The following is a 26350-nucleotide window of genomic DNA, read 5'->3' as shown; positions in this document are numbered from 1 at the left end:
TATCATGTATTTATAATTATCAACATTTTTCAATGTGAATAAAGAGTTTTGCATGGAAAAAATAACATTTTTTCTAATATTTTTGAATTTAATATTGTAGTGATTTTTTGTGTGAAAAGTTTTGATTTAGTATTACTGGTGTTGCTGAAATGCAGGTATATTAAAAGAGTTAAGTTCATCTACGGTAACGGTCAGATATTGCACTATAAAGATTTGCCACAATTTTCACTATGAAAACCACATCTCTAAGTTACCAATTGCTCTGAACTGTGCATTTCAGGACTGAATATTTCAGTACTCATCTTTCTGTTTATTTTTTTTCCTACTTTTAACCATCTGGAGACATTTACAGGCAAAAAAATAACATATATTTTAACTGTATTTGCAGCATTAAGAAATTGAAGGAAAGACAAGATCTTTCATTATTTTTTTTCTCTTCAGTGTTCCATGAAGCATTACAAAGCCTTCTGAAAAGCGTAAAGACAAATAGACACCAATATAAATGAATAAACACAAGTACATGAACAGACATAACCCTTTTAAATGATCTGCCATGTTGTCTCATTTTAGCTCCAGCCTGGCCAACTTCTACAGCTCAAACAGAGCAGCTGGACTCCCAATTTCTCTACTCCCCACCCCCAGGTTAATGGGAAAGGGAAATGAGAGGAAAAGACTTGTGGGTTGGAAACTAAAACAGCTTTAATTAAATAACAACAACAATAACAATAATGAAAATACTATTAATAAGAAAACAATAAAATATATACAAACATATGAAATTGTGTCTTCACCCCTAGATGACTATACATCATCACAAACGCTGCAGAGCAAGTCAGGGAAGGTGTCAGCGTCAGGAGAGAGTCATACACAGGAACTGGATTCAGGAACGCATGGATCTGGGATCAGGACAAATAGACAGAAAAAGTCAACAAATATCAGTCATTGAAGAAGAGAGTGAGACCCTCGTGATCTCTCAGCTTTATATGGAGTTTGATGCATAGGGGATGTAATACTCTGTTGGTCACCTTGGGGTGACCTGTCCAGCTTGGGGTCACCTGTCCAGTCTATCCATCCCTGCATATGAGACCCTCTTCATCCCTTTGACTTTTGGCACTCCAAAGCTGAAGGAATGGCCTTGATTACTACAGTAGTAAGTATAAGGAATGGCTTTTCTGCATACCAGTGCCCTGTGTTATCACTTTTAGAGAGAAATCCTGACTGAAAAACATGAAAATCAAGTTAGCTAGACTTAGACGAAGTTAGACTTCAGTTAAGTTAGAAAAATTATTCAATTTTAGCTCAAACTGGAAAACATGCATTTATAGCAAAACTGGCTGTGTTATTCATTCAAATAGTTTATTTGACATATTTCCTTAATATAATCTGAATTTCCACCTACTCTGGAAATCAAATAGCAGTAAATGATTGAATGACATTACACAAATTCTCTGAAGTATATTTTCCTTCAACCTTTTCATCATTTGTCTACAGGTGTAAATTTCGGTCTCTTTCTCCTATATCGACAGAACTATATGAAAGCATATGTGCATGTGTTTCTATATGAAATATTTTATGAAATAACATATTATTTGGATTAATATTTGTCTTATTTTTGTGGGGAACTGGGACTTTGAAAACATTGAGACTGGTTCACTTTGCTGAGTTTCAAACTGTGAGATGTAATCAGGTACAAGTGAAGCAATGAAAAAGCAGATCTGTGTGCAATTTCTGAACAGCATGGTTCTGTTCAATTACATGAGACAAGATCATTTGTCCATTAACTACATGTGAAAGTAGACTCTTTCTACTTTACTGGCAAGTGTTATCCCTTGTCAGCTCCCACATTGCCTCCTAATATGGTGCCTCTACTTGAAGGTACATAATTGACAGGAATTTGTACTACCTGGTTCCTAAGACCATCAAAGCCATTATGAGTCTCTCACATCATATGACCTCACTGCCAGGGATTGAAAGCCACTAAAGAGTTCCAGAACTCTTCAGAAATTATCTTACTCACTTTCCTCTAAGTCTGTATCAACAATTCATTTTTCTGGATACGTGTCTCATTGGAATGTTCTGGAAACTCATCTGAAGTACAATGAAAATACATGAAAAGAAATATATATTAATTATATGTTTATTATATGTTAATTATAATATATGTTAACATTGTATATTAATTGTAGAGGTCTCCTTGTGGTTTTATTTGTGTTACAACTAGTGTCTCCATGATATTTTGGCTCCAATAGGTTAGCTGGAGCTTCACAAGAATCCTGAATAGCTGAGAACACTCTCGGACTCCTTTCCTTCAGCATAGGAAGGACATGGATCTGTTAGAGACAGTCCAAAGGAGTGCCACAAAGTTTTCCTCCCATATAAGGACAGATTGAGAGAGTTGGTCCTGTTTAACCTAGAGAATAGAAGGCTCCAGGGAGACGTTATGGTCTCCAGTACTAACCCATTGGAACCAAAGGGGGGCTGCAGGAAAACTAGGAAGAGGGTCTTTACCAGAGAATGTAGTGATAGAACATGAGGTAATCAGTTTAAGCTGAATGAGTACAGGTTTAGATTAGATATTAGTAAGAAATATTTTATTGTGAGGGCGGTGAGGCACCAGAACAGATTGCCCAGAAAAGTAATGGATGCTCCATTCCTAGAGGTGTTCAAGGCCAGGCTGGATGTGGCTTTGAGCAACCTGATTTAGTGGAAGGTGTCTTTGCCCATGGCACAGGGGCTGGACTAGAAAACTTTTGGTGTTCCTTCTCACCCAAACCATTCTATGATTCTATGAAAACAGAATTGCATCCAATTGCATGCGGTTGAGTCAATTGAAAGGTTCACATCAAGCTTTAATGTGATCCATATTTATTGGTGTGACTGAATCCTTTCTCTCTCTGCCTTTATTGTAACACAGAAAACTTCTCAAGCGGTAAAAATTAATAAAAAATAGAGGCTTAAAATACTGTTTGAGTCATCACCCAGCTAGCAAAGGACAGGAAACCAACCTTTAGGTGGATAGATTTCTTTAGCCACTGCACTTTTTTCCTTCATGTTTGTATGGCTTCAGCTTTGAGTTTCAGATCTTGTGTCACTTTGTGTCACAATTTTAAAGTTATTTACCTGAGATTCCTATATAATGATTTTTCTATAACAGTTCATACAGAGAAATATCTTCAGAGTACCTGACAAGACACTTGGAAGACAAATGGTCACTTAGAATGGTTAAAAGAAAGTGAAAAGGAGTTATGCAAAACAGCTATTCACAAAGGATGAAGTGGTCGAATTTAAAACACTGAAGGCTATTGAGTCATTATGGTGATGGATTGCCTTTGCTATCTACAAATAATACAGTGATCTTCTTGTCTGAAACAGTGAGTTTACTACACTTAAGCTGAAATACTGAAGAATGCTAATCATTACCTCAATCCAAATTAGGTTTCAGAAAATCTCCCTTTAAAAAAACAATGTGCAAGAGGATAAAATGACAAAATGACAACTTTTATTTGATGCTTTATCCTTGAAAACCAGAACATGTTAGTTCCTAACTGCTCCATCCACAATACAGCATTGATAGGACAGTCATGTTTTGAATTAAACACTAGGTAGCACAACAGAGAATTTTTGAAGTCTGAATAGTCCACAGTAACAACAAAATACACACACCCCCTCCCCCCCAGTAACTGCTTTAAACATCAGGCATGAAAATTCTAAAGAGGAGCACAGGACAGAAAATGTAGGGCTTGTCCCCATTTAGGGATATTTCGAAGCAGTCGGTTTCCACACTGAACTCCCTGTGGCTCTCTGCTGTGAAAGAGATACAGGGATGAGCCAAACTAAGACGTGACGCTGAGAACTAACATCATTTTATCTCAAAAGGATTTTAAGTATTAAAAGTGGCACCCTGAACCAGTATGACCTTTTTTCAGTCTGCATCTTATGCCTCACAAATACAACATCCTTTAAAACGTGAACTTCCAGCAGGATGCTCCATCTGACCAGGGGTTTTCAGTAGCTCCTTTTAGGGGCAGCAGATGTGAAAAATATGTCAAGAAAAGGCTAATCATTGAGGTCAGGGAAACTGATAGAGTCGTCTGGAAGTTGCACACTACCACTAACATCATCCAAACCCCTAGACTTCATGCAATGTCATCCCCTTAGAAATACATATTTCTAAGTTCTGATGAAGCCCGGGCCAGGCTTCCGAACTTGCACACAAACAAGAGCGAAATGGCTGGGTAGCACAACATCCCAGAAAACCCAAGAAGATGAGACACTTGGGAGTAAACTGGAAATTATACCCTTGTACTTAGGTGTTCGGTGAGACACTGGTTTACAATCTGTGCAACTAACTCTACAATGGAAAAATGAAAAACTAATTGTCTTGTTCCTGCATTATCATAACAGCTATCTATTTGCTTGGAGTGTGGTTACTGATTGCTGGCAAGTCATTTAGTTACCCAAAAATCCAAAGTGTGCCTTTAGACTGGGTCATCGAATGGGTACTGATATGAAGACCTGATGTTTGGAATCCTGACAGCTCCCATTACAGAGCATTCACATAGACATGCAAACCAGCCTGACTTCCCACAGGCCCTAGGAGCCCTGTAGCATAAACTATAACACTGCACATACACAAAAACATTCTCCCCATCACCCACTATAGCTGTGTGATTTCCGTGTATTATAACCGGTAATTCCACACCTTTCATGCAGCAGTGCAATAGCTTTTTTACGGTAACTTTCTACCATATTTCACTTACACTGTGGAAAATCATAGTCCTGATGTAATGCAGTCACTGATAATTCAGTTTATGTTACTGAAGATGCTAAAATCTGAATTAAAATCAATGCCACATTTATTGTTTCCTTAATTAACATTCCTTAATTGTATTTTAAATAATACTATTTAGGCATATGATTCATGGCAAGTATACCCCAACACTTACAATTAAATATACTTTGCAAAATTAAATGCTTTTTAGAAATAGGATGGTTCTGTTTTATAAAAAATGAACATGCTTATGAGTGCCACTATTTTTTCTATCTATATCCAAAGTAATTTTTCACTTTTTCAAAAAATTGCACCATTCAGAAATAGATTTTATTTTTTACCTTCTAATAAATCATAGAATCAATCATAGACTGGTTTAGGTTGGAAGGGACCTTAAATATCATCTAATTCCAACCCCCATGCAATGGCCAGGGACATCTCCCACTAGATCAAGCTGCTCAAGGCCCCATTCAACCTGACCTTGAACACCTCCAAGAGGGGTCATGCCTAGTTTCCCTGGGCAAGCTGTTCCAGTGTCTTACCACCCTCATGGTGAAGAATTTCTTCCTTATGCCTAGTCTACATTTCCCTCCCTCCAATTCATAGCCATTGCCCCTCATCCTATCACTACAGGCCCCTGTAAAAATCCCCTCCCCAACTTTCTTGTACACCCCCTTCAGGTACTGGAAGGCCTCTATAAGGTCTCCCTGGAGCCTTCTCTTCTCCAGACTGAAGAACTCCAACTCTCTCAAGCCTATCCTCATAGCACAGCTGCTCCAGCCCTCCAATCATCTTTGTGGCCCTTCTCTGGACCCATTCCAACAGTTCCATATCTGTCTTATTTTGGGGATTCCAGAACTGGACATAATATTCCAAGTGGGGTCTCATGAGAGAGGAGTAGATGGGGAGAATCACCTCCCTCAACCTGTTGGCTATGTTTCTTTTGATGCAGCCCAGGAGATGGCTGGCTTTCTGGGCTGAAAGCACACGCTGCAGACTCATGTCAAGCTTCTCATCAATTAGCATCCCCAAGTCCTTCTCCACAGGGCTGCTCCCAATAATGTCATCCCCATTCTGCACTTAAACCATTGATTGCCCCAACCCAGGTGTAGTACCTTGCACTGGCCTTGTTGAACCTCATGAGGTTCACACAGACCCAATTCTCCAGCTTGTCCAGGTCCATCTGGATGACATCCTGTCCTTCCGGTGTGACAACTGCACGACTCAGCTTGGTGTCATCTGCAAACTTGCTAAGGGTTCATTCAATCTCACAGTCTATATCATTGATGAATATATTGAACAGCACTGGTCCCAGTACAGACCGCTGAGGGATACCACTCATCACAGATCTCCAACTGGACATTGAGCCACTGACCACTACTTTCTGAATATGACCACCCAACCAATTTCTTATCCACCAAACAGTCCACCCATCAAATCCATATCGCTCCAATTTAGAGAGAAAGATGTTGTCGGGGACCATGTTAAAGGCTTTACAGAAGTCCAGATAGATCACATGCATTGGTTTACCCACACCCACTGATATGGTCACCCCATCAGAGAGAGCCACTAGGTTGGTGAGGCAGGAATTGCCTTTAGTGAAGCCATGCTGGCTGTCTTGAATCACCTTCCTGTCCTCCACGTGCTTTAGCACAGCTTTAGGAGGATCTGTTCCGTGATCTTCCCAGGCACAGAGGTAAGGCTGACAGGTTGGTAGTTCCCAGGGCAATCCTTTCTACCCTTTTTAAAATTGGGCACAATGTTATCCTTCTTCCAGTCACCAGGGACTTCTCCTGACTGCCTCAACTTTTCAAATATCATGGAGAGTGGCTTGGCAACTACTTCTGCCAATCCTGCAGGACTCTGGGATGCCTCTCATCAGGTCCCATAGAGTTATATATGTTCAGGTTGCTCAGGTGGTCAGAAACTGGATCCTCCCCTACAATGGGAGGGGCTTTACCTCCTGTCCATTGACCCAGAAGGGGTGAGGAGAGCAGTTGCCAGTGAAGACTGAGGCAAAAAAGTCACAATGGACTTCAGCACCTTAGGTAACCTAACTTCTATTGACATATGCTGCAGGCTTTGATGAGTGAAATGATGAGATCTTAAGTAACAGATATATTCTTTCTGAAGAGCAGTTTATATGATTTGGCCATCTTCGAAGTAAAAATCATATAGCATAGTTAACCAATGATACTGACATCTGACTTTCACAAAAAGCCAAGGGAATCTTGTAAAGGTCACAGTGCTAACCGGCAGGGTAACTGATTCAGACAAGCCTATTACACACTTACTGTATTGCTCATAGCAGTATACTGGGCAAAAGGAAGGAAAAACAGAGTAATTTCCTGTTCTGCAGTGCACACACAGATATGAAGACTTCAGCAAGGATTGAATGTCAGTCTTCAGCTGAATGTGAGTGCATACAGTTATATTGGCAAAATGAATTTTTTAAATAAGCATTGCTGGGTTTTTTTCTAATATAATGTCTGGCAATGAAATGCAAAGTTCCATGACACTTATATCACTTAATATTTAGAAAATCCTATTTTTTTTTACTTTTGTGTGTTGATTATAATTTTTCTGCTTCATATTTCTAGTGAATTAAAAATAAAAATCATAAATGAAGCTCATTGAGAACCAAACACATAGGTGAGGAGCAGGCAAACTGAGACACAGAGACTCCCTACCCTCCACTCTTCTAATTCTTCTTCCTCAGCTGTAGAGGCTTCACAACTATCTTTCCCTCTGCTGTTTTATGCTAGCTTAATTTAGATGGCATCACCTGTGTCTGACACTGGTACAGGTAAGAATAGATTTAGGTCAGGCAAATCTAAACTGGCTACTTTAGCCACTAGCTGATCTGTAGCGGATCACCTGGAGGGAGATGATGAGTTGTAGTGAGGGTTTCATCCTGCCCATGTTGAAACAGAATGGATGACTTGGTATGCCCTTTTGCTACACAACTAGGAATATCCCATTTTTGAGTCTTGCACAAAGACAATGAACCTGACCATTCCCTTTTGATTAGTGACTTTTAATCACAGGAACAGAGTAAGTCTTGCATCTCATCATACTCTCAACCACATCAAGACATTTTTCTAGACAGCAAGAGTGATATGATTTTTGACCTGTCTTACAACTGTGGTCGACGGATAATATCCAGAGGCTTAAAGGGTGGCAGATACAGGATACTCTGTAGTATTTCCTACTATTCTTTCCTGCCCTTTCTATATCCTATCATCAATGAACAAAAAGTTCAAATCCTAGAACCAGTAGACAGCCCAATATTTTATTTTTAAAATGAACACCCTCTGCACAATCTACATTAGCTCAGTGGTAACGCTAAATTATAATAACATGAAAAACTTGAATACAAATATTTATACTTTTTAATCTTCAAATATTTTATGTGTTTCTACGCCCTAAGGAAAGACAAAGTAAAATACATTTGCAAGAAAAGCCTCTGAAGATGCATGTGCACTTATTTCTACTAACACTGAAAACTTATGAGTTGTTTATGTTACTGTAGTAACAGAAGTGTGGCAGCTTCTGAAAAGAAACAACCCTGTCCCTAAGGACGATACTGTCTGAAAATAAATTGTTATTATGTACAGTAGAAGCTCTTTTGCAGAGAAAGAAAGGATTTGGCACACTAAGAGAGATTTTTGGAAGAAGAGGGAAAGGTTGGCTTAGTAAAGTCCAGAGTGCAAAATACTTTAGTTATTTCTGTCAGTATGGGGCCTTTTAATATTAACTGCTTCAACTAAGCAAATACTGTTCTGCAGACACATATTTTTGTACCAGCTATTTTAATTATATAGTCTGTTGGAAATGTAGGCTGAGGCTGGCAGTTCCATGTGCCAACTTATTAGTTTTTATAATTCTGTATTTTATAAGAGAATAAGCAGAGATATGGGTTTCTAAGCATTAGTTTGCATGACTCATGAGGCACAGTGTAATTTGCAGTAGTCTGGGCTGCTTGACACTGTTAACAAGTGAGGTGGTTCAACCAGTAGGGAGGAAAAAAACATTTTGTCTTCAGAAAATCACAGGACCATTTACAAGTTTGGGAATTTTTTTTTTTTTTTTTTAATGTTGATTGTCAACATTTTGACAGTACTTGCTGATAGAAGGGCTGAGCAGAACTGAAACAGCAGAACACAAATAGAAAGGAAAAACCCTGCCCATTTTGGAGAAGTTACTGACAGGAAAGACGTGTACCTCCAGTCCACTTACAACCATCTGCAGAAAAGTATCAAGAATAGGATTTCAATAAATCTGGAAACCAGATTATTTTGAAGTTCAAGACATTCACTAGGAGAAGAGCAGCATTTTCCCTGTTTGCCTCAGACTGAGAAAATCAGCCACTATCTACCAGAACTTGCCCAAGTCCATGGTGAGATTAAGAAAAGACAAGACTACAGTATTATGCAATCATTTTAATCCATTCACTAGACGACAGTGATAAGCTCTAAGAAACAGGTTAACGGTCTCTGTCTTTGAGGCACTGATGTCAGCTCCAGTCATTAGGCTTTATTATGTTAACATACTGTTTTAGTGTGTTGCACAAGTTCTAGTAAAAGTTTACATGAACTCAAAATCATGGACTTTCTCTGCTACTGCTCTTCTCTTTTTTGAAAAAGCATGCAAAATGCATTGGAATTTGCTACTTTCTAAAAATGTAAGTTGGATCAATTTTTAAAGTAACAACTGTAGATAAGTATAATATACAGTATTTTATTGATTTCAATAAGACTGAAGGCAAAAAGATAGACCTGTATTCTGAAAAATATTAAGTAAACAGACTTCACTTACTTGCTGTTTTAGTCCTGCTTATTCTCTTTCAAGTCCTGAAGAATCCTCAGTCAGGTTAGGTATACAGACATACTCTATGCAAATGAATAAAAAGAAATGTAAGCATAGATGAAAACAGGGATCAACTGTAAGGTTTTTAAATAGTTCAGAATGAAAGATAAATATACAGAGCTGTAACAACATAGTCCCCTTTCAATGAAGCTACAAATCTAACATATGTATATAATGTGCATTTTAGGGGTATAATACTATATCCTGAATGAATATACTAACGATGCATGTTCTCTGCAACTCTATTATTTACTGCAAAAGCTATAATTCAACATTTTTCAATAGGCCCAAATTCTCTATGCACAGAAATGCCCCATTGATTTCAGTGGCACAGGAATTAGTAGAGCAAGATTGGTCAGCTATCAAAGTGAATTACAGATAAATGGAAATGAAAACTAAAAAGTGGAATTTTATATCAAGAAAAATGGTACATTCAGTGATTAAGGAAAATTAGCTAGAGATATACTTTTCATTATTCAATTTGGGCAAATAACTACTCTTTGATGACTACAAACGAGAATGTGTCTGTTTGGGGATTTAGATTTCCATCTTAATTTGGGTGGTTTTGGTACCAGAATTTCACACATAAATTTCCATAGTATGGAGGAATTAATCTCTAGTTTACTAGAAGGGAATCACAATTGGAAAATTCATAAAAAAAAAGTAGGTCCTTCCTCCAGCACTGCTCAGTCTTCAGTGATTAGGGAATACTTCTCCAGAACATCACAAATACAAGAGAAAGAACCATGAATAGATTTTGATGGATTCATGAACAGCTTTTTGCCTAATAAAGTCTTGAGGAAGCAGAAGTAATTAAAAAAAATAATAAAAATAGAAGGTTGGCCTCACTTTTGGAATTATCAGAACTTTAAGGCAAAATCTTAAAGACTTCCTTAGGTATCTCAGAGCTGAGGAATAAGCCCTTAGGTGACCTCATTTTGAAAATGAAGAGCAGTCCTGTCCACAACAAGCATTTATTCTTCTCAGGTTTAAAGTTTATCCAACCAAAGACACTCCTGTTTCTCTTTAAAAGACTGCTGACCTTCAAACAGAATAACTTCAGGAATTTGCTGTCTCAAACAAGAGCACTTTAGTTTCAAAAAACAAAACCTTTTATAAAAACTCTGGGAATTATAAGAATATACTATTTCTGAAAAGTCGCATACGAGGCTCCAGTTTCAGAGATCTCCCTACACTCTACTTGAGCAACCAAGACATATTAAACAACGCCAATTAGAAAACTTGTATTTGGTGGAAATTTCAATTCCTGTCTCACAGTAGCAAGAAGCAACCTGCCTTATCCATGCAAAATTCATAGAAGCATAGAATGATTTGGATTGGAAGAGACCTTAAAGATCATTTAGATCCAACCTTCCCTGCCAGTGACAAAGAAGTTAAACAACACTGGTCCCAATACCAAGCTCTGTGGAATGCCACTCATCACCAGTCTCCATTCAGACACTGAGCCATTCACCTCAGTTCTTTGAGTGCAACCATACAGCCAATTCCTTATCCATCGAGTGATCCATCCATCAATTCCACGTCTTTCCAATTTAGCAACAAGGATGTTGTGTAAGACAGTGTCAAATCCTTGCACAATTCCAGGTTGATGACGTCAACTACTCTTCCCTTATCTACCAACACTGTAGCCCCATTGTAGAAGGCCATCAAATTTGTCAGGCACAATTTGCCCTTGGTCAAACCATATTGGCTGTCACCAATCACCTCCATGTTTTCCATGTGCCTCAGCAGAGTTTCCAGGAGGATCTGCTCCATGATCATGCTGGGCACAGAGATGAGACTGACAATTGTGTAGTTCCCCGGGTCTTTCTTTTTTCCTTATTTAAGAATGGGAGTTATGTTTCACCTTTCCTAGTCAGTGTGAACTTTGCCAGACTAACATGACTTCTCAAGTACGATGGTTAATGGCTTAGCAATCTCATTTGCCACTTCCCTCAAGATCTGTTGAAGCATTTCATGAGCTTCCATGGACCCATGCACCTTCAAGTTCATTAGATGGCGTCACACCTGACCCTCTCCTACTGTGGATGGTTCTTTATCTCCCTGTCCCTGCCTTTGCCTTCTGTTACTTGGACTCAACCCCTTGCCAGTGAAGACTGAAGCAAAAAAGTCATTGAGTACCTCAGCTTTCTCCATATCCTGGGTAACTAGCACTCCTTTCCTTCTGGAGAGCATTTGCATTCTTTTTAGTCTACCTTTTATCACTGATGTATCTATAGAAGCTTTTATTGTTGTCTCTGATGTCTCTGGCCAGATTTAATTCTATCAGGGCTTTAGCTTTCCAAATCTGATTCCCTGTTGCTCAGATAATTTCTCTATATTCCTCCTAGGCTACCTGCCCTTGCTTCCTTGCTTTGTGTTTAAGTTTGTCCAGTAGCTCCTTGTTCCCACATGCAGGCCTCCTGGAGATTTGCCTGACTTTGTTTTTGTTGGCATGCACTGTTCCTTAGTTGGAGGAGATGATCCTTGAATATAAACCATCTTTCTTTGGCTCTTCTCCTCTCCAGGGCTTTATCCCATGGTTGTCTACCACGCAGATCCCTGAAGAAGTCAAAGTCTGCTCTCCTCAAGACCAGGGTAGTGAGCTTGCTGTGCACCCTCCTTGCTCCCCTATGGATCTTGAACTTCACCATTTCATGATCACTGCAGCCAAGGCTTCCCTTGAGCTCCAGATTCCCCATCAGCCCTTCCCAGCTGGTGAGGAGGTCCAGCATAACACCTCATTTCTCATTGGCTCTTCTATGACTTGGAGAAGGAAATTACCATCAATGCGTTCCAGGAACCTGCTGTATTGCTTATGCCCTGCTGTGTTGTCCCTCCAACAGATATGGGGGGATTGAAATCCCCCAAGAGGACCAGGGCTTACGAATGCGAGGCTGTGTGTATACTCATTCCATCCATGTACTCCGACAGGTCTCAAAACCCATAATGATCAACGGTTTCACTTCCATTTGCCTTTTTAATCTGTATATCAGTCCACTGATGACTATTCTAATGCTTTTGTCTTTGTTTTCTATAATGCATTGAGAGTGTGACATCTCTTTCATCAAAGGCCAAAAGTATCAGCTTCCATTGCTGTGAAGAAAACTGGAATTAATTTAACTGAAGACCTCTAATTGGAAAAAAATTCCCTATTCTGAATACAACACCTCTCCAGATTGGAACACGACAGCTATGCTTGTGTTCAAGGTGTTCTGAAAGTAAAAATTTTCCCCGAAAGCAAAAGGAAGAATAATTACGATGATGATGATGTCAGAAATTCTGCTTCATCTCAGAATATCTTTTGACTAAAGAAAAGGATGAGCTTGACCTTTTCCTTTTGAGATTCATTCTTTGTGCAAGTTTTTCTTCAATATAAGTGGCTACACAAATGTTTTTTTCCCTTGAAAATGTTGACTGACTCCAATGTTTAGAAACTATAAAAGAAAATAAAACAGATGAGATAAAATGTGATAGAAATAATGTAGTGGGTGTCCAACTTTTTTTTTCTTTTCCATTTATTTTCACAAAGTCTCAGAGTAGCACGACATGAGCATACACATGCACTTGATTCCATTGTCTGCCAAAGAAGCTTCTCAAAGGAGTCTTATTTCTGTATGCATCAATTAGTTAAATGAAACCAAGGGGAAATCTTTTAATATAGTAAATCTGATGCTACTACAAGAATCTCTGAGATTTGTTTGACACAATTCAGTAGCTGAATTATTTGATCATAACTTTATGAATTATATTGAAGATAATAGTAGGAAGCTGTCAAGATTGAAAGGAGAAGTGTTGTCAGGTGATGAAACAGCATTGTTCACACAGAAGACTACATCGTCTCTTCTCCAGCAGGTCTTTCTCCTCCATTCAAATAACTGTAGAGCAAAAAATATAACACCAATGCACTGCACGTCTGTTTGACATAAATGAGAGAAAGCATTTCTGTGCACAAGATTTGGATGTAATTTCCTGATGCAAATTCAGACTCCCGTTGTTGCCAGCTTGCAGGTTAAAATTCAGAACCAGAATATTGCTTATGACATCTGCAAAGACATACAAATATGTCGGTTTGGACTGGTTTTATTTTTCTTTGTGCTTTTGCACTCCACGTAGTAATCTCTTTCTAGTTTACTTCTTAAGGAAAGTATTATTCATCTAACTAAAACAGTAGCAAAATAATTACTTCTTCATGATCTTTAGTAAAATAATAGCATGAGCCCCTGGTTTCTATGCAAGTGTTAACAAAAAATAATCACATTAAACAAGTTTTTCTCTTGTATATGTTGGAACAATTAAAGTAAATTCAGATATGCATTAGTTTAAAGTTTAACACGGGGTTTTAATCTTAGCATAATTTCTATTGAAAACAAAAACCAGAATATGAGTTCTATATATATTCCATATACATATATATATGCGCATGTAGAGATATATGTATAACACACATGAATGTATGTGGAATATATGTATAGATCTATATAAGTATACACATACATATAAATACATAGATATCTATACATATATAGTCTACAAATGCAAGTCTTTAAGAACCATAATTTCATTTTGCATACACGTGTGCAATTTATAAGGTAAAAATCTGGTGTTGGATTTATGCAAGAGATTAATTCAGTGATGGAAATGGCATGCCTTAAATCTATTGTTTTCTGTCCATGGAACAGTAGGAAGGAGGTAAGGCAGTGTTTCTATGCCAACTTCCTTATCACAATGGCGCTTGTGTGACAAGAGAGGTTATACTGCAATCCTGATGGTAGACAGAGAAAGGGCAGAATGATCATCAGAGACCTCAGACCAGTAAAGATCCCCAGACTCCTTTCCAGAACCATACGGAAGGGGGACTGCACAAGTGCATCAACCCCCCACCCCACCCCCCGCCCTCCAAGGACCCTAATCTATAAATAACACTCCGGAGATAGGGCCAGTGTGCCCACCATCCTGGAATTCTGAAGACAACGCTGGAGTGTGATCTTACACTTTTCTCTTTTTCCTTTTCTCCCTCCCTTTCTCTCTCTTTTTCCCCTTTCTCCAGATTTAACAAGCCTATCTTATTCCTAAGGTCACCTGTGCAAATAAATTCCTTTTAAACTGGTCATTTGGTGTTACTTCTCCTTAATTAGCCTGAGAGGAATCTATAAATTATACAGGGAAGCCTAGGGTCCACCTAGTGACCCATGGACAGTCCAGTTTTGGTTGCAACAGTTTATCCCAGTGTCCTGCAAAAAATAGCTTCTAAAAACATTTATGTTTTTAATCAGATCTGCTCGGCTTCCAAACTAATACATTAAGTAAAACGAGCTAAATTACAAGCTTGTCCATAAGGCTTCAGAACTGATACCTGAAAATGTCAAGAAATCTTGAGGATATAACTTTCTCCACGTAAGTGTTACAGGTGCTGTATATTTACAAACATAATTTATATTATATAGTATAATGGATGTTCAGCCAGATGTTGTTACAAAGAATAAACAAAGATCGCATTACTAATCACAATTTCTAGTGGCATAAAACACTACAGCAGCTGTCACATTTTTATATCACTTTTATATTTACTAGATGACTGTGATCAATGGCTTGCTCCCACACCTTGAATACAAAGCAAACTACAGGTTCCTCTTTCTTATTCAGGACAAATTTGGGTTTAGGTTTTGTCTTGATATTTCTCTGAGCAACTTTAATACATGCAAACTTTCATTTTTAAATATATGGGTCTACACAATTGCCAAGTCTTAGCATGTTTAGGCCCTAGTCTGTGATCCTCATCCACTAGAAGTGCTCCTGTGACCACTCCCAATGGAAAGTGTTGCAGACCATAAGCAGAAAGGTGGCAACTTTAAGGCATGAACAGGTTTAATTTCCACACTGGTGAAAATCTAGGTAGAGATATTTGTAGCCTACTGAACTAAATTGTAAAAATTACAGTAAAAAAAAAAAAAAAACTGAGAAAGAGGGAAATATAATTTACTCAGATGTGACATGGATGGTATGAACCCGTACTCAAGTGTAAACTCCCTTAACTATAAGACTTACTGTTCTTTTTGTTAAATGTCACACGGTATAAACTCATTCTCTCTACTGCAGCCTGCCTGTGTCCATTCATATTTATGTACACAAATTTTACTGGTATACTAGTAAAGAAAGCCATATTAGATGCATTGTAAGCTTGTATGCTCAGGAATAGTTTATTTTCCTCCAAAATAAGCAATAGGGGTTAAGTCTTCGTTATTTTCCTCTGTGGATGATTCACCAAATGTGTTATTTTATTATAGTTCTGAGACACAGAACTTGAAGTTCAGTGTAGGTTTGCAGACTATGGACTAGAAGTCACTTTTGGTTTGCTAACCAAGCTAACAGATATCACACAAGAAGTTTTCAGCATGAATATTTTGCTTCAATGGTTACTTACGGGAAAAAATCATTTGTCATGCCTCATAACTAGCCTGCTACAGGACAAATGTATGATTGTAGTCTAACAAATGTTCACAAAAACTTTGTTGCAGCATTCAAACAAATTCTAATCATACCACTTCACTCTCCAGACTGTAACATGAACTGCAATAATTAGCTCAATTTTTACTCTATTCAAAGTAGAACGGTAACTGGGAAAAGCTGTTAGAAGTAAAAATTCACTTAATACCAAGAAAAGCATCTAGAAAAAGATGACCATATTTATCAGAAAAGCTCAGTTCATTTACATTAATACTAATTACAGTTAAAAGGGTTATGCAAAAAATGCTATTAAGACATCATTGCACCTTTAACCACATAGAGATAGGGCAAGAAATAGAAATTTCATACGCAAAAGGACAGATTTTTTCTTCAAACATTATTTTGAATACTACAAATAACTCATGCTCATGTTTTGTTTTGTCTTCTCACAAGCATTATAGGTGACTTAAAAGTATCATCTAAATAGATCATTAGAAAACAATATTCTCATTTATTTGGATTTTCCAAGTGGTTCCAGACTTGCTCTTATCAAGTGACTTAGAAAGAAGTTGATTTTTTGCAATATTACTAATACTGTGGTGTAGTAAGTCCTGTGGCCTTGCAGAAAATGTTCCTTCTACCCAGTTTGAAATGAGAAAAAAAAAATAGTCTTTGCTTTGCTTGTCTTATTGTCTCACCACCTGCCCACTAACCGGCTGACGGTGTACTCTGTGGGAGGGCTAGTATGAAAGTGGCTATATGCAGTAGCTCCGTCACATGCTTGCATTAGGCTAGCAATGTTTGCATTTACTTTCTTTGCCAGTACAGAAGAGAGGCGATACACTTTTTAATCTCTTTTCCCAGTGTTATAGCTGAATATACACTAGTGAGAGCTCAAGAGGTGCATTACAATCCTTTTTATTGGATGTTTCCTAGTTGTTTGATCTAGGAATTTGTAGGAATATACATTATCTCATTTTGTTCTGCATTTGGACTGTAGGAGTACCCGCCACTCCAACTCTGGATCGAGACTGGGTCTCTTAACACAGCAGACACTGGGCTTTTTGCACTTTTATTTTCACACCCTTATTTTTGTGCCCTTAGTTTCACTCCTTTGGCAGCACACTGTGGCCCCTGTCACACACAGACTCTGGTTGGGTGCTGATCAGCATGTAGTCCCCTGCAGTGGTGGAAATAAGGGAGATCCACTTTGAGTGGGTTCTCCTTTGAGCAGTGAGTCTCTTACCAGAAGCTATCCCTTTGGGAGTGAAATGCCACCCAAGGAAATTTCAGAGTATTGAGTACCCTCACCTTCCTTTTAGTGAATGACTATTTCTTCTGGATATATCCTTGAGTGAGCCCTTGCACCTTTGGGTCATTGATTTTATCTACTGGCTACCCTGGAGTGAGAGATTTCCTTTTGTGTGTGAGTGCACGTACACTCTGGGTCATTACTCCTGTGTGTTGTCATACAGTAATAGTATCCCCATTATTTTGATTTCAAATTAATGTTTGCTCGAGTTTGTTATAGATTTGTTTTGCTGTACCTCCATGACAGGAATAGATGTAATTTCATCATGTGCAGGCTTTTTAGCTTATGTGTTTCTATGTACTGGAGGCTGACAAGTCAAATGCTTCCAGTCTTTTAGAAACTCTGAAGTATCTTTGTTTTTACAGATTTATGACATTCTTTTATTTGGATTCTGCAAAGGCTAAGACCAAAAATTTTGAGAACAACATTTAACTAAAAAAATAAAATAATAACTCAACAGATTTGTGAGTGAGAGTGTCAATGTATTGTTTATATAAATGTGTTGCTTAGAGATAGTATTTAATTTGAATAGCGTTCCAGCATTTATTCTCATGTGTCTTCAATTTGTATGAACATAAAATGTAAATACAAACTCATAAGATTAAGGTTTTGCTCAACAGTTTTGATACTGTTAAACTGCAGATGTGAACCTCACAGCCCTATTTGTCAGCAGTGAGGCACTCAGACACTTTAGAGATAGCAGAGAGCAAAAGACTGCTTCTCCACTCCAGAAAAGGGATCAAGTTATGCTTCCTCAGAATCACCACACGCAAGTTTGAAGATAAGGCAATGAAGACATAAAACTCCATAACCAAGGCTTAAACCCTGTTATTTTTCTTTGCCTTCTCTGTTCCAATTCTGCTGAACAGCATCCCTGAGAGACCCCTTGAAAATAATGTGAATGGATGCAAGTATGTGCCTTCCTCTGCCAAGACTATTGTTGTACTGAAAGACCCCCTAAAATGCAAAGAAGCATTGCTTCTTCTGTTTCTTTTTTTGTTAAGTATTATTATATTGCAAAGACAATATCTAGGCATGATCACTAGCACTGTCTTAAATGGACAAGTCACATTTAAAGAAGCAGAACTGTAAATGACTAGATAAGGAGAAGAGAATAGAGTAGCTTTTCTAGCTGTTTTGAAAGGATTGGGAAAGGAATATTGTCTCTTCAGAAACTCTTTCACAGCAAAGAGAATTCTGTTCGGTTGAGGCTCCTGCAAGATTCCCTCTGTCATATGCAATAATCAGCCAGCCCAACCGGGAAGGAAGGAATCACAATGACTAGTGATTAGGGGAAATATTGTTGAAATAAAGAAATCCAATGCAGGAATTAGAGTGCAAAGGTGAAATACAGGAGGAAACAGCAGTTTGTAAGTTACATAATTGGTCTTTTACAGTATTTTTTTTTTTAATTTTACATGCAGCTGTGTCTGTTTTCCTATTTTTATTCAAGCCTTTCAGTCAGTCATAGTAGAGCCTCAAACAGATGTGCAGAGCAATAATATGATAGTAAAATTTTACAAGCATGTTTCTTTTTAGGTTTGCAATTTTTAGATGATGAAAAGTCTCGTGTATTTACAGAAAATATGGCACACATCTTGTCAAGAGGTATAAAAATGCATTCTGTTTTTCCTGAAGAAGGATTATGCATGGGCATTGCAATTTGCCTATCTCAGTTCACAACAGCTACAGTATTTAAGGTTGTTCTTATGGAACACCTTTTAATAAGAATATGAGATAAAGAAAGATATTATCAGGTCAAATTTGGATGTTGGTTATTGCTCTGCAACATTATTTTCTCCTGGTACCTATTTGGAACAGAAATTGAAAGTGAAATTGATATATGCCCTTAACAATAGAAACACTTAGAGCTGGCTGAATAGCAGAAATCTCATTTGTGAGTAAAAGGGCTGAGTTAGATTTCATGTGACTCCTGTGGTCGTGCCCTGAATGATTTGAAAGATTGGAAATGTACATACAATACACTACTGAAAATGATCATGGACCTCAAAGATGTCACTGGCATTACCAGGAAATCTGAAGGGCCATGCTGCGTGACACCAAGTTTGGTCTATCTCAATAGCCTTTCTTCAATCATAAAAATGAACATATGCCTAGGGCAGCATAAAAATGAACCAAATGAATATGATACCTTTTTCTACTACTCTTTGAATTCCATCTATTTTCAGGTCAGATATTTTGTAAATTGTTTATTCCTTCTACACATGTCAAGATCTTGAAATGTTCCAGGATCTTGTCTTGTCTCTCCTTGAACTTCTTGTGTTTCACAGCAGATTTCACAAGTCAGCCTACAAAGATAATGAACCCCGTTCTTCTGTTTTTCTGGGAACCCAGCTACTACTACCTTCATTTGATGTTCCTAGGCCTTCTAGTGGAAAATATAATAACCAGATGTGATTATGTTCCCCAAATTGGACATATGCAGTTATTTGCCAAACATACAGTTCAGGCAGATAATCACACAACTCTAATAAACAGTGACCAGAGGACTAAGTGCCTCAAAATAATTAACTTAATCTCTTGTAGGTAATCTTGAACAATCAATACTTTTGAAGAGGGATATAACTGCTTCATAAATAGCTTGTGGAAGAAGATGACTACACTGTGGCAATCATCTGTAAAGAATATTTCAAATGGTCCAGATCAAGTTCATCAAAAAAAGCATGATGAACTCTCCAATCAATTTCTTACCAGCCTCAGTGTGGAGACAAGGAAAAAAGTGAAAAAAAAAAGAAGAGGCTTCTAGTCTCACCCCTTCATATTCCTCACTCTTGAACTTCTGTCTTATTGTTGCTGTTGCTGTCTTATTGTTTTACTGTTATGTGAGCCTATCACTAGCTAGTATCAATTAAAATGGTCCTTTGTAACAACCTAGAAGTTAAAAATTAAATGTTGATTAAGTAATAACAAAATAGAACCAGTTAAAAACATTGATGGTGCTTTATTGCAGGCATTGGCCTCAAGCTGAAAATAACTCTAAACGAATTATTTTCCAAAAAGTTATAAAATTAACAAGACCACTCAGAAATTTCTAAGGGCTTTTAAGCAAACCATGTAACTGGAAAATAATGAATGGAATCTACAATTACTTTAAAATAAAAGAAAAAAATTAGAATTTTTAGATCTCTTTTGTTTTGCTTTATTGAATGAAACTGTGCAACACACTGAAAATAGGACTAATGATAATAATTTCTGTAATGTAGATATAAGAAAAAATAAATTTTGTCATGCCAGGGTGGATAGTGTTCTTTGAAAATGCAACAGGAATCTTATCCTAGAAATCATGTGAAAGTGCAATGAATGTGTCAATTAAGGAATAGCTCAAGCACTGAATATTGAGGAGTATGAACAACAATTTGCACCTGAGGATGTGCAAACATTATGATAAGTCATAGTCAAAAAGGTGGATGAAAAATATAATCCCCAAATGATGTAATGAAAAGATACCTGGCCATTGCTATTTAAATAGTACGTCACAGTGTGAATAAATAAATGAAAAGCAGTTAATTAAAGACATTCCTAGATAATAGATGTGTTTGTCTAATCTTTTGTCATGTCACAGATTGTTAAAATGTTTCTCTGTTCAAGAAATAATGGCATATAATTTTGGTGTCTATTTGGGGAGGAAGGAGTGACTCTTCCTGAAAACTGAGCAGGATGATCCCTTGATCTCTAGCTACCTCCTCATTTTTGTCTTGCGTTGCCAGCAAAATGCCAGCTGCAAAACCTATTTTGCATCTAGTTGTGGTTTCAGAATTAAATGCAATGCAATTAGTTCCTTTTATATGTTTGGTAATCTTGTTAAGACAACTCATTAGGTATCTTGGCAATTGGAAATAACTAGGTTTCAGAACATGTGCATTTCCTTTGTGAATACCAATTATTGCTAAATGAGGCAATTGTTCTTTAAAGGAAAAGGAAAAAGTGAGTCCCAAAAAGTTTCCTGAGTTTATATACTGCCTTGACCTTTAAAAAACTTAATCTGGATCTTAATGGTTTCTCCATAAAATTCTTGATATATAAATACTGCAGTGGTATATTTTTTCCTCTCTAATCATGTCAAAAACATAGAAAAAGAATACATATTTTTTTATGAGAAGCATATATTTTGATCACTCAAACATTATAACTGATTAAGATAAGTAAAGTAGCTAGAATTTTGAAATTCTATTATTTAGAAGAGGAGCATGGTATCATATTCATTAATTATTAATATATGCTGTTGTAGGAGAATGCTATTACACAAATCAGTTAATAGGAATAGTTACAGCTGGAAAAATTAGACTGTATAATATTTTTGATATTCAAATAACTTAGTAATTTCCAAAATCTCAAAGAACATCAGTGCATTGTTTCCAGACAGTTCTTGTTTCAAACCTTTTCTCATATCTAAGAAGCTAGAAACAAGTTGAGGTTCTACCAAAAACCCCAAATATTCTAGATCTATGCTAAGTACTCTTCTACATATGCATCTGTCCCGCCCTTCTCTAAAAACAGAGTCTTTCCCCACTATGAAAAGAAGCATGCTTTAAAGAATTTATCAGCATTAACGTGTTCAGTAAATGTGGCTGGAAACCAGGAAAGCTGAGAATTTCAAATAGTGTTTTAAGTTTCAAGGTTAATAGAAAGCCAGTGAAATATAAAAAAAAAAAAAAAATCATGAAACTGTAATTTTAAAACTTTAAGGTATTTTATTATTTTTGAGCATAATTTCATTATGAAATAATTAAATAAAAAGAGAGGAAGGACAATGATCAAGAGAGAGCTCTCAGGAATATGAACTTCAATTGCACCAGACCATATATCAGTTTCCCTTTCAAAAGAAAATCTTGCTGCGAATCTAGGCTAATTCCATAAAGTCTATGTCATGAGTGATGTGGGATGTCAATCTAAAAGTGAACATTAAAGAAAACTGAAAGATATTTTAAGAACATAATTTTCATCAAGGCAATTTCAGTATTTTATGGAAACCTGTGTGAACCATGACCAACAAAATTCCAAAATGACTAAAATATAAGACAAAGAAAAAATGCATAACCATAAAGGTGGTTAACTGAGAAGCTCTGAAGACACAAAGTGAAGAATAAAATACTCGTGAAAAAAAATGTTCTATGGAGAGATGCTTTGGGAAAATTTTATTTTTGAGCTTCAAAAACCCCACCAGCAATTTACCCATGATGCCACCAAAATGTTTATCACAACACAAGTGCTGCTGGTGACTACTCACTTCTTTTTCAGCAGACCTTTTTTTTTTCTTTTTTTTTAGCACTCATGCTAACAGTTTATCATAAACATTGAAACTTGAAGGTTTGCTAAGAGATGCAGAAGTCTTGCAACTACATACAGTGTTTGAATAAGAGAAAAATTTATGTGGCTTAGGTGAAGCACAGTGCTGTGGCGGTTTAGGGCACAGACTCCGTTTATGGTGCAAACGAAACACTCCTGTCCTATTTTTCCACTTTTGACGTGCAACATCATCTTCTGAACAAGTCTCATCTGATTGGGCTTTCTGACTTTATCTCCTCCTTTTCAGTTCATAACATTGCAAGCTTAAAAGCTGCCTTTTTTGCCATAGGCGTAGTGTATCAGCCTGACTAGCGGTAGCCTAACCTGGGGTATCTGCAGCATTTCTCTGGGCAACCTGTTCTAGTGTTTCACCATCCCCATTGTAAAAAAATCTCTTCTTTATATCTAGTCTGTATCTACTATCCTTTTGTTTAAAACCGTTACTCCTTGTCCCATTGCTGCAAGTCTTGGATATGTTCAGAACAGATGGACCCTAAATCATCCATGTCGTGTCACCACTGTTCATATGTCAAACGGGGGGAAAAAAGGATAAGAAGAATGAGAAAAACTAGAGCAACTACCCACCATAACACAGGCCTTGACTTTGACTAAGTTCATTTGTGTGGCAGGAGACTCACAAGGTTGAAGGCCTGCAACTTCCAGCAGGAGGTGAACGGCTCCTTCTCCACTTGCAGAACTGCAACTCCAGAATAGGTGACAGAGTCATCAAGTTTGCAGATGACACCACATTGGAAAGAGTAGTCATCATACTTGAGCAAAGGGCTGCCATCCAGGCAGACCTACACAGGGTGGTTGAATGGGTTGATAAGGGCCTGATGAGAACAACGAGAAATGCAAAGCCATGCACCCAGGACAGAAGACTCTTGGAACAATATAGGCTGGGGGCTGCCTAGCTGAGGAGCAGCTCTTCTGAAAGGGTCTGGCAGGGGTGCCAGAGTCAGCTGAGCATAAGACCACAGCGAGCCTTTGCAGCAAATCAGGCCAGCAGTCTCCTGGTTATCCTGGTTGTCCTGGCCAGACTCTTTTTCAGTGGTTCCTAGTGACAGGACAAGGGGCAATGGGCACAAACAGGAATGCAGGAAGTTCCATCTGAACACAAGGAAAAACCTCTGTGAGGGTGACAGAGCACTGGAACAGGCTGTCCAGAGAGGTTGTGAATCTCCTTCTCTGGAGATACTCAAAACCCACTTGCATGCATTTCTGTGTAACCTGCTCTAGGTAAATCTCCTTTGACAAGGGGGTTTGAACAGATGACCTCTAAAGGTCCCTTCAACCCCTACGTTCTGTGTGCTTAGGCCACAACTGGATTCTGTGTCCAGTTTTCAGTCCCACAATACAACAAAGAGATCAATAAACTGGAGCAAGATCAGAAGAGGTCCACCATAATGGTCAAGACCTGGAGCACTTGCTCTGTAAAGGAACACTGAGGGAGCTCGGCTTGTTCAGCCTGGACAAAAGATGGCTTGTGAGGACCTGCAATATTTTATGGTGCTAAGTCTTAATTAAGAATTTTTCTGAAATTGTGAACGGCTGATTTAACCAAGTAAGCCCAGTATTCTTTTTCTATTTGTCTTCTAATTCACAATTAATAAATTAGATTTGGGACTACAAAGTGAAATACTAATTTCAGAAGGTTTTTTTAAGCAGTGAGGGTCAAATTGGCTCTTGAAAACAGCACTTTACTCTGGAATCCAAATGTCTCTGTGCTGTTGGGACTTTGATCTGTGGATTTAAGTCTGTTCTTCAACTAACAGGGTAATCACAATCCCCAGTTCTTGGCTTTCTACCATCTAAGATTTGAGTCTGAGGAAATACCAATAGCAGCATGACTTCTCCTGAAGGTTGATGTATCAATGCATTGACAATATTGCTAAGAATAGAATCTAAAATACTCAATAATCTATCTGTCATAGTTTACCTGAGGCACTGGATGTGATATTTTGCATTTACTTTCAGTTTCTCTGCTATTCAAATTGAAGTCTAATTTTCCTGTGGATCGCTAAACTCAAGCACCTTAAGTTTCTGTCTCTAGGGGTAACAATGAAATGTATCTTTTTTTTTTTATGTCTCTTACCTGTTTGTTACTTTAAACTATCCAGTTTGAATTCATTATGGCTAAAGTAGCACTGTTCTTGCCTTCATGACTGAAGTAAGGAGGCTAATCCCTTTTTCATTTCAGAACAGGGAGTAGTAGCCACAAAACTCTTTTTAAGATCAAAAGTAATCATAATTGACACCTAAGTATATAATACTGGGAACACTGCAACATAGTACAAGCTTAAAAAGCAAAAATTATGTATGTGAACTCTGTTATTCCATTGTCTTCTCTTGCTGCACAACCTACCCTCTGTTTTCCCTTCGCAGAGCTTTTAGGATCATTCAAGTGAGTGACTGAGGACAGGACAAGGGGGAATGGCCTGAAGCTCTGCCAGGATATTCAGGCTGGATATCAGAAAAAAATTCTTCACAGAAAGAGTCATCGGGCACTGGAACAGGCTGCCCAGGGAGGTGGTCGAGTCACCTTCCCTGAAGGTGTTTAGGGAACGGGTTGATGAAGTGCTTAGGGACATGGTTTAAGGGAGTGTTAGGAATGGTTGGACTCGATGATCCAGTGGGTCCTTTCCAACCTGGTGATTCTATGACTCTATGACTACTAACCTATGCCAACTGCATGGTCATTTTCACAACCATTTATAAAAGAAACAAAATATTTGAATTTGGGCAATATAGGAACCTCTAAGAAAAGGTTTTGTCTGGAATTTGGAAGCCGCTTAGAATTTACATTGGATGTGAATTGCATAATCTTAAGCAAGCCAGATGAATCTTTTATCAAAGGTTATACTGACATTTTGAAATCAAGCTGGATTTTTATATTTAAGTAAACATAGCATCAAAGGTATTGTTCATTTGCATATAAAGGAAGTTTGTCTACATTATGTTGCTTCCCACAAATGCTTAAATGGAAAATCATACATTCAGCTGGCCAGATACTATTATCCTATCGACATATAGCCTTACAACTTTAAATAAGGGCTGATATGTAGTCTCTGCCTCTTACAGACAGTCAACAAATCTCAATAGATCATTGATGCTCCATAGATGCACAATATAAATAATGTAATGTGGGTCCTAAGTCTACCTTATATTGGGTTTTTTTCAAGATTCTTTCTTCCATAAAGCCTTTTTTTTGTCATTGGTTGAACAGTAGTAATATGTATTACTGCAGTGTGAGTAGTAGAAACAGTGGTTTGTGCTGCTCTAAAACAAGGCTAATGATTTTCATTCCTATGTGAGTGGCAGAAGACTATAGTCTGTAAAAATGGCAATGTAATAGAAAATCTTTCATGAAAAAAGAATATACTATTAAAAAGCACGTTTTTAATTTAAAAAACACATAAACAACATTTTTCTTAAATCGTTATCACTGGAATCCATTGTAAAGAGGAAAGAGTCCGGGTGTTTTGAACAGGTTTTTTTTTCCATTTTTTTTCAAAGGTTCACAAATAAACTTCAATATTTTTAAACAAAGTGAAACCTTTCTATTCATAGTTATGCTGATGAAATTTTGCTTTGTCTCAAGCTGCATAGACCTGTAGGATACACAGCTTATGCTCACCATGTTT

This window comes from Cuculus canorus, chromosome 2 (genome assembly GCF_017976375.1).
Source record: "Cuculus canorus isolate bCucCan1 chromosome 2, bCucCan1.pri, whole genome shotgun sequence".
NCBI lineage: Eukaryota > Metazoa > Chordata > Aves > Cuculiformes > Cuculidae > Cuculus > Cuculus canorus.
Note: the sequence above shows the minus strand (reverse complement) of the source record.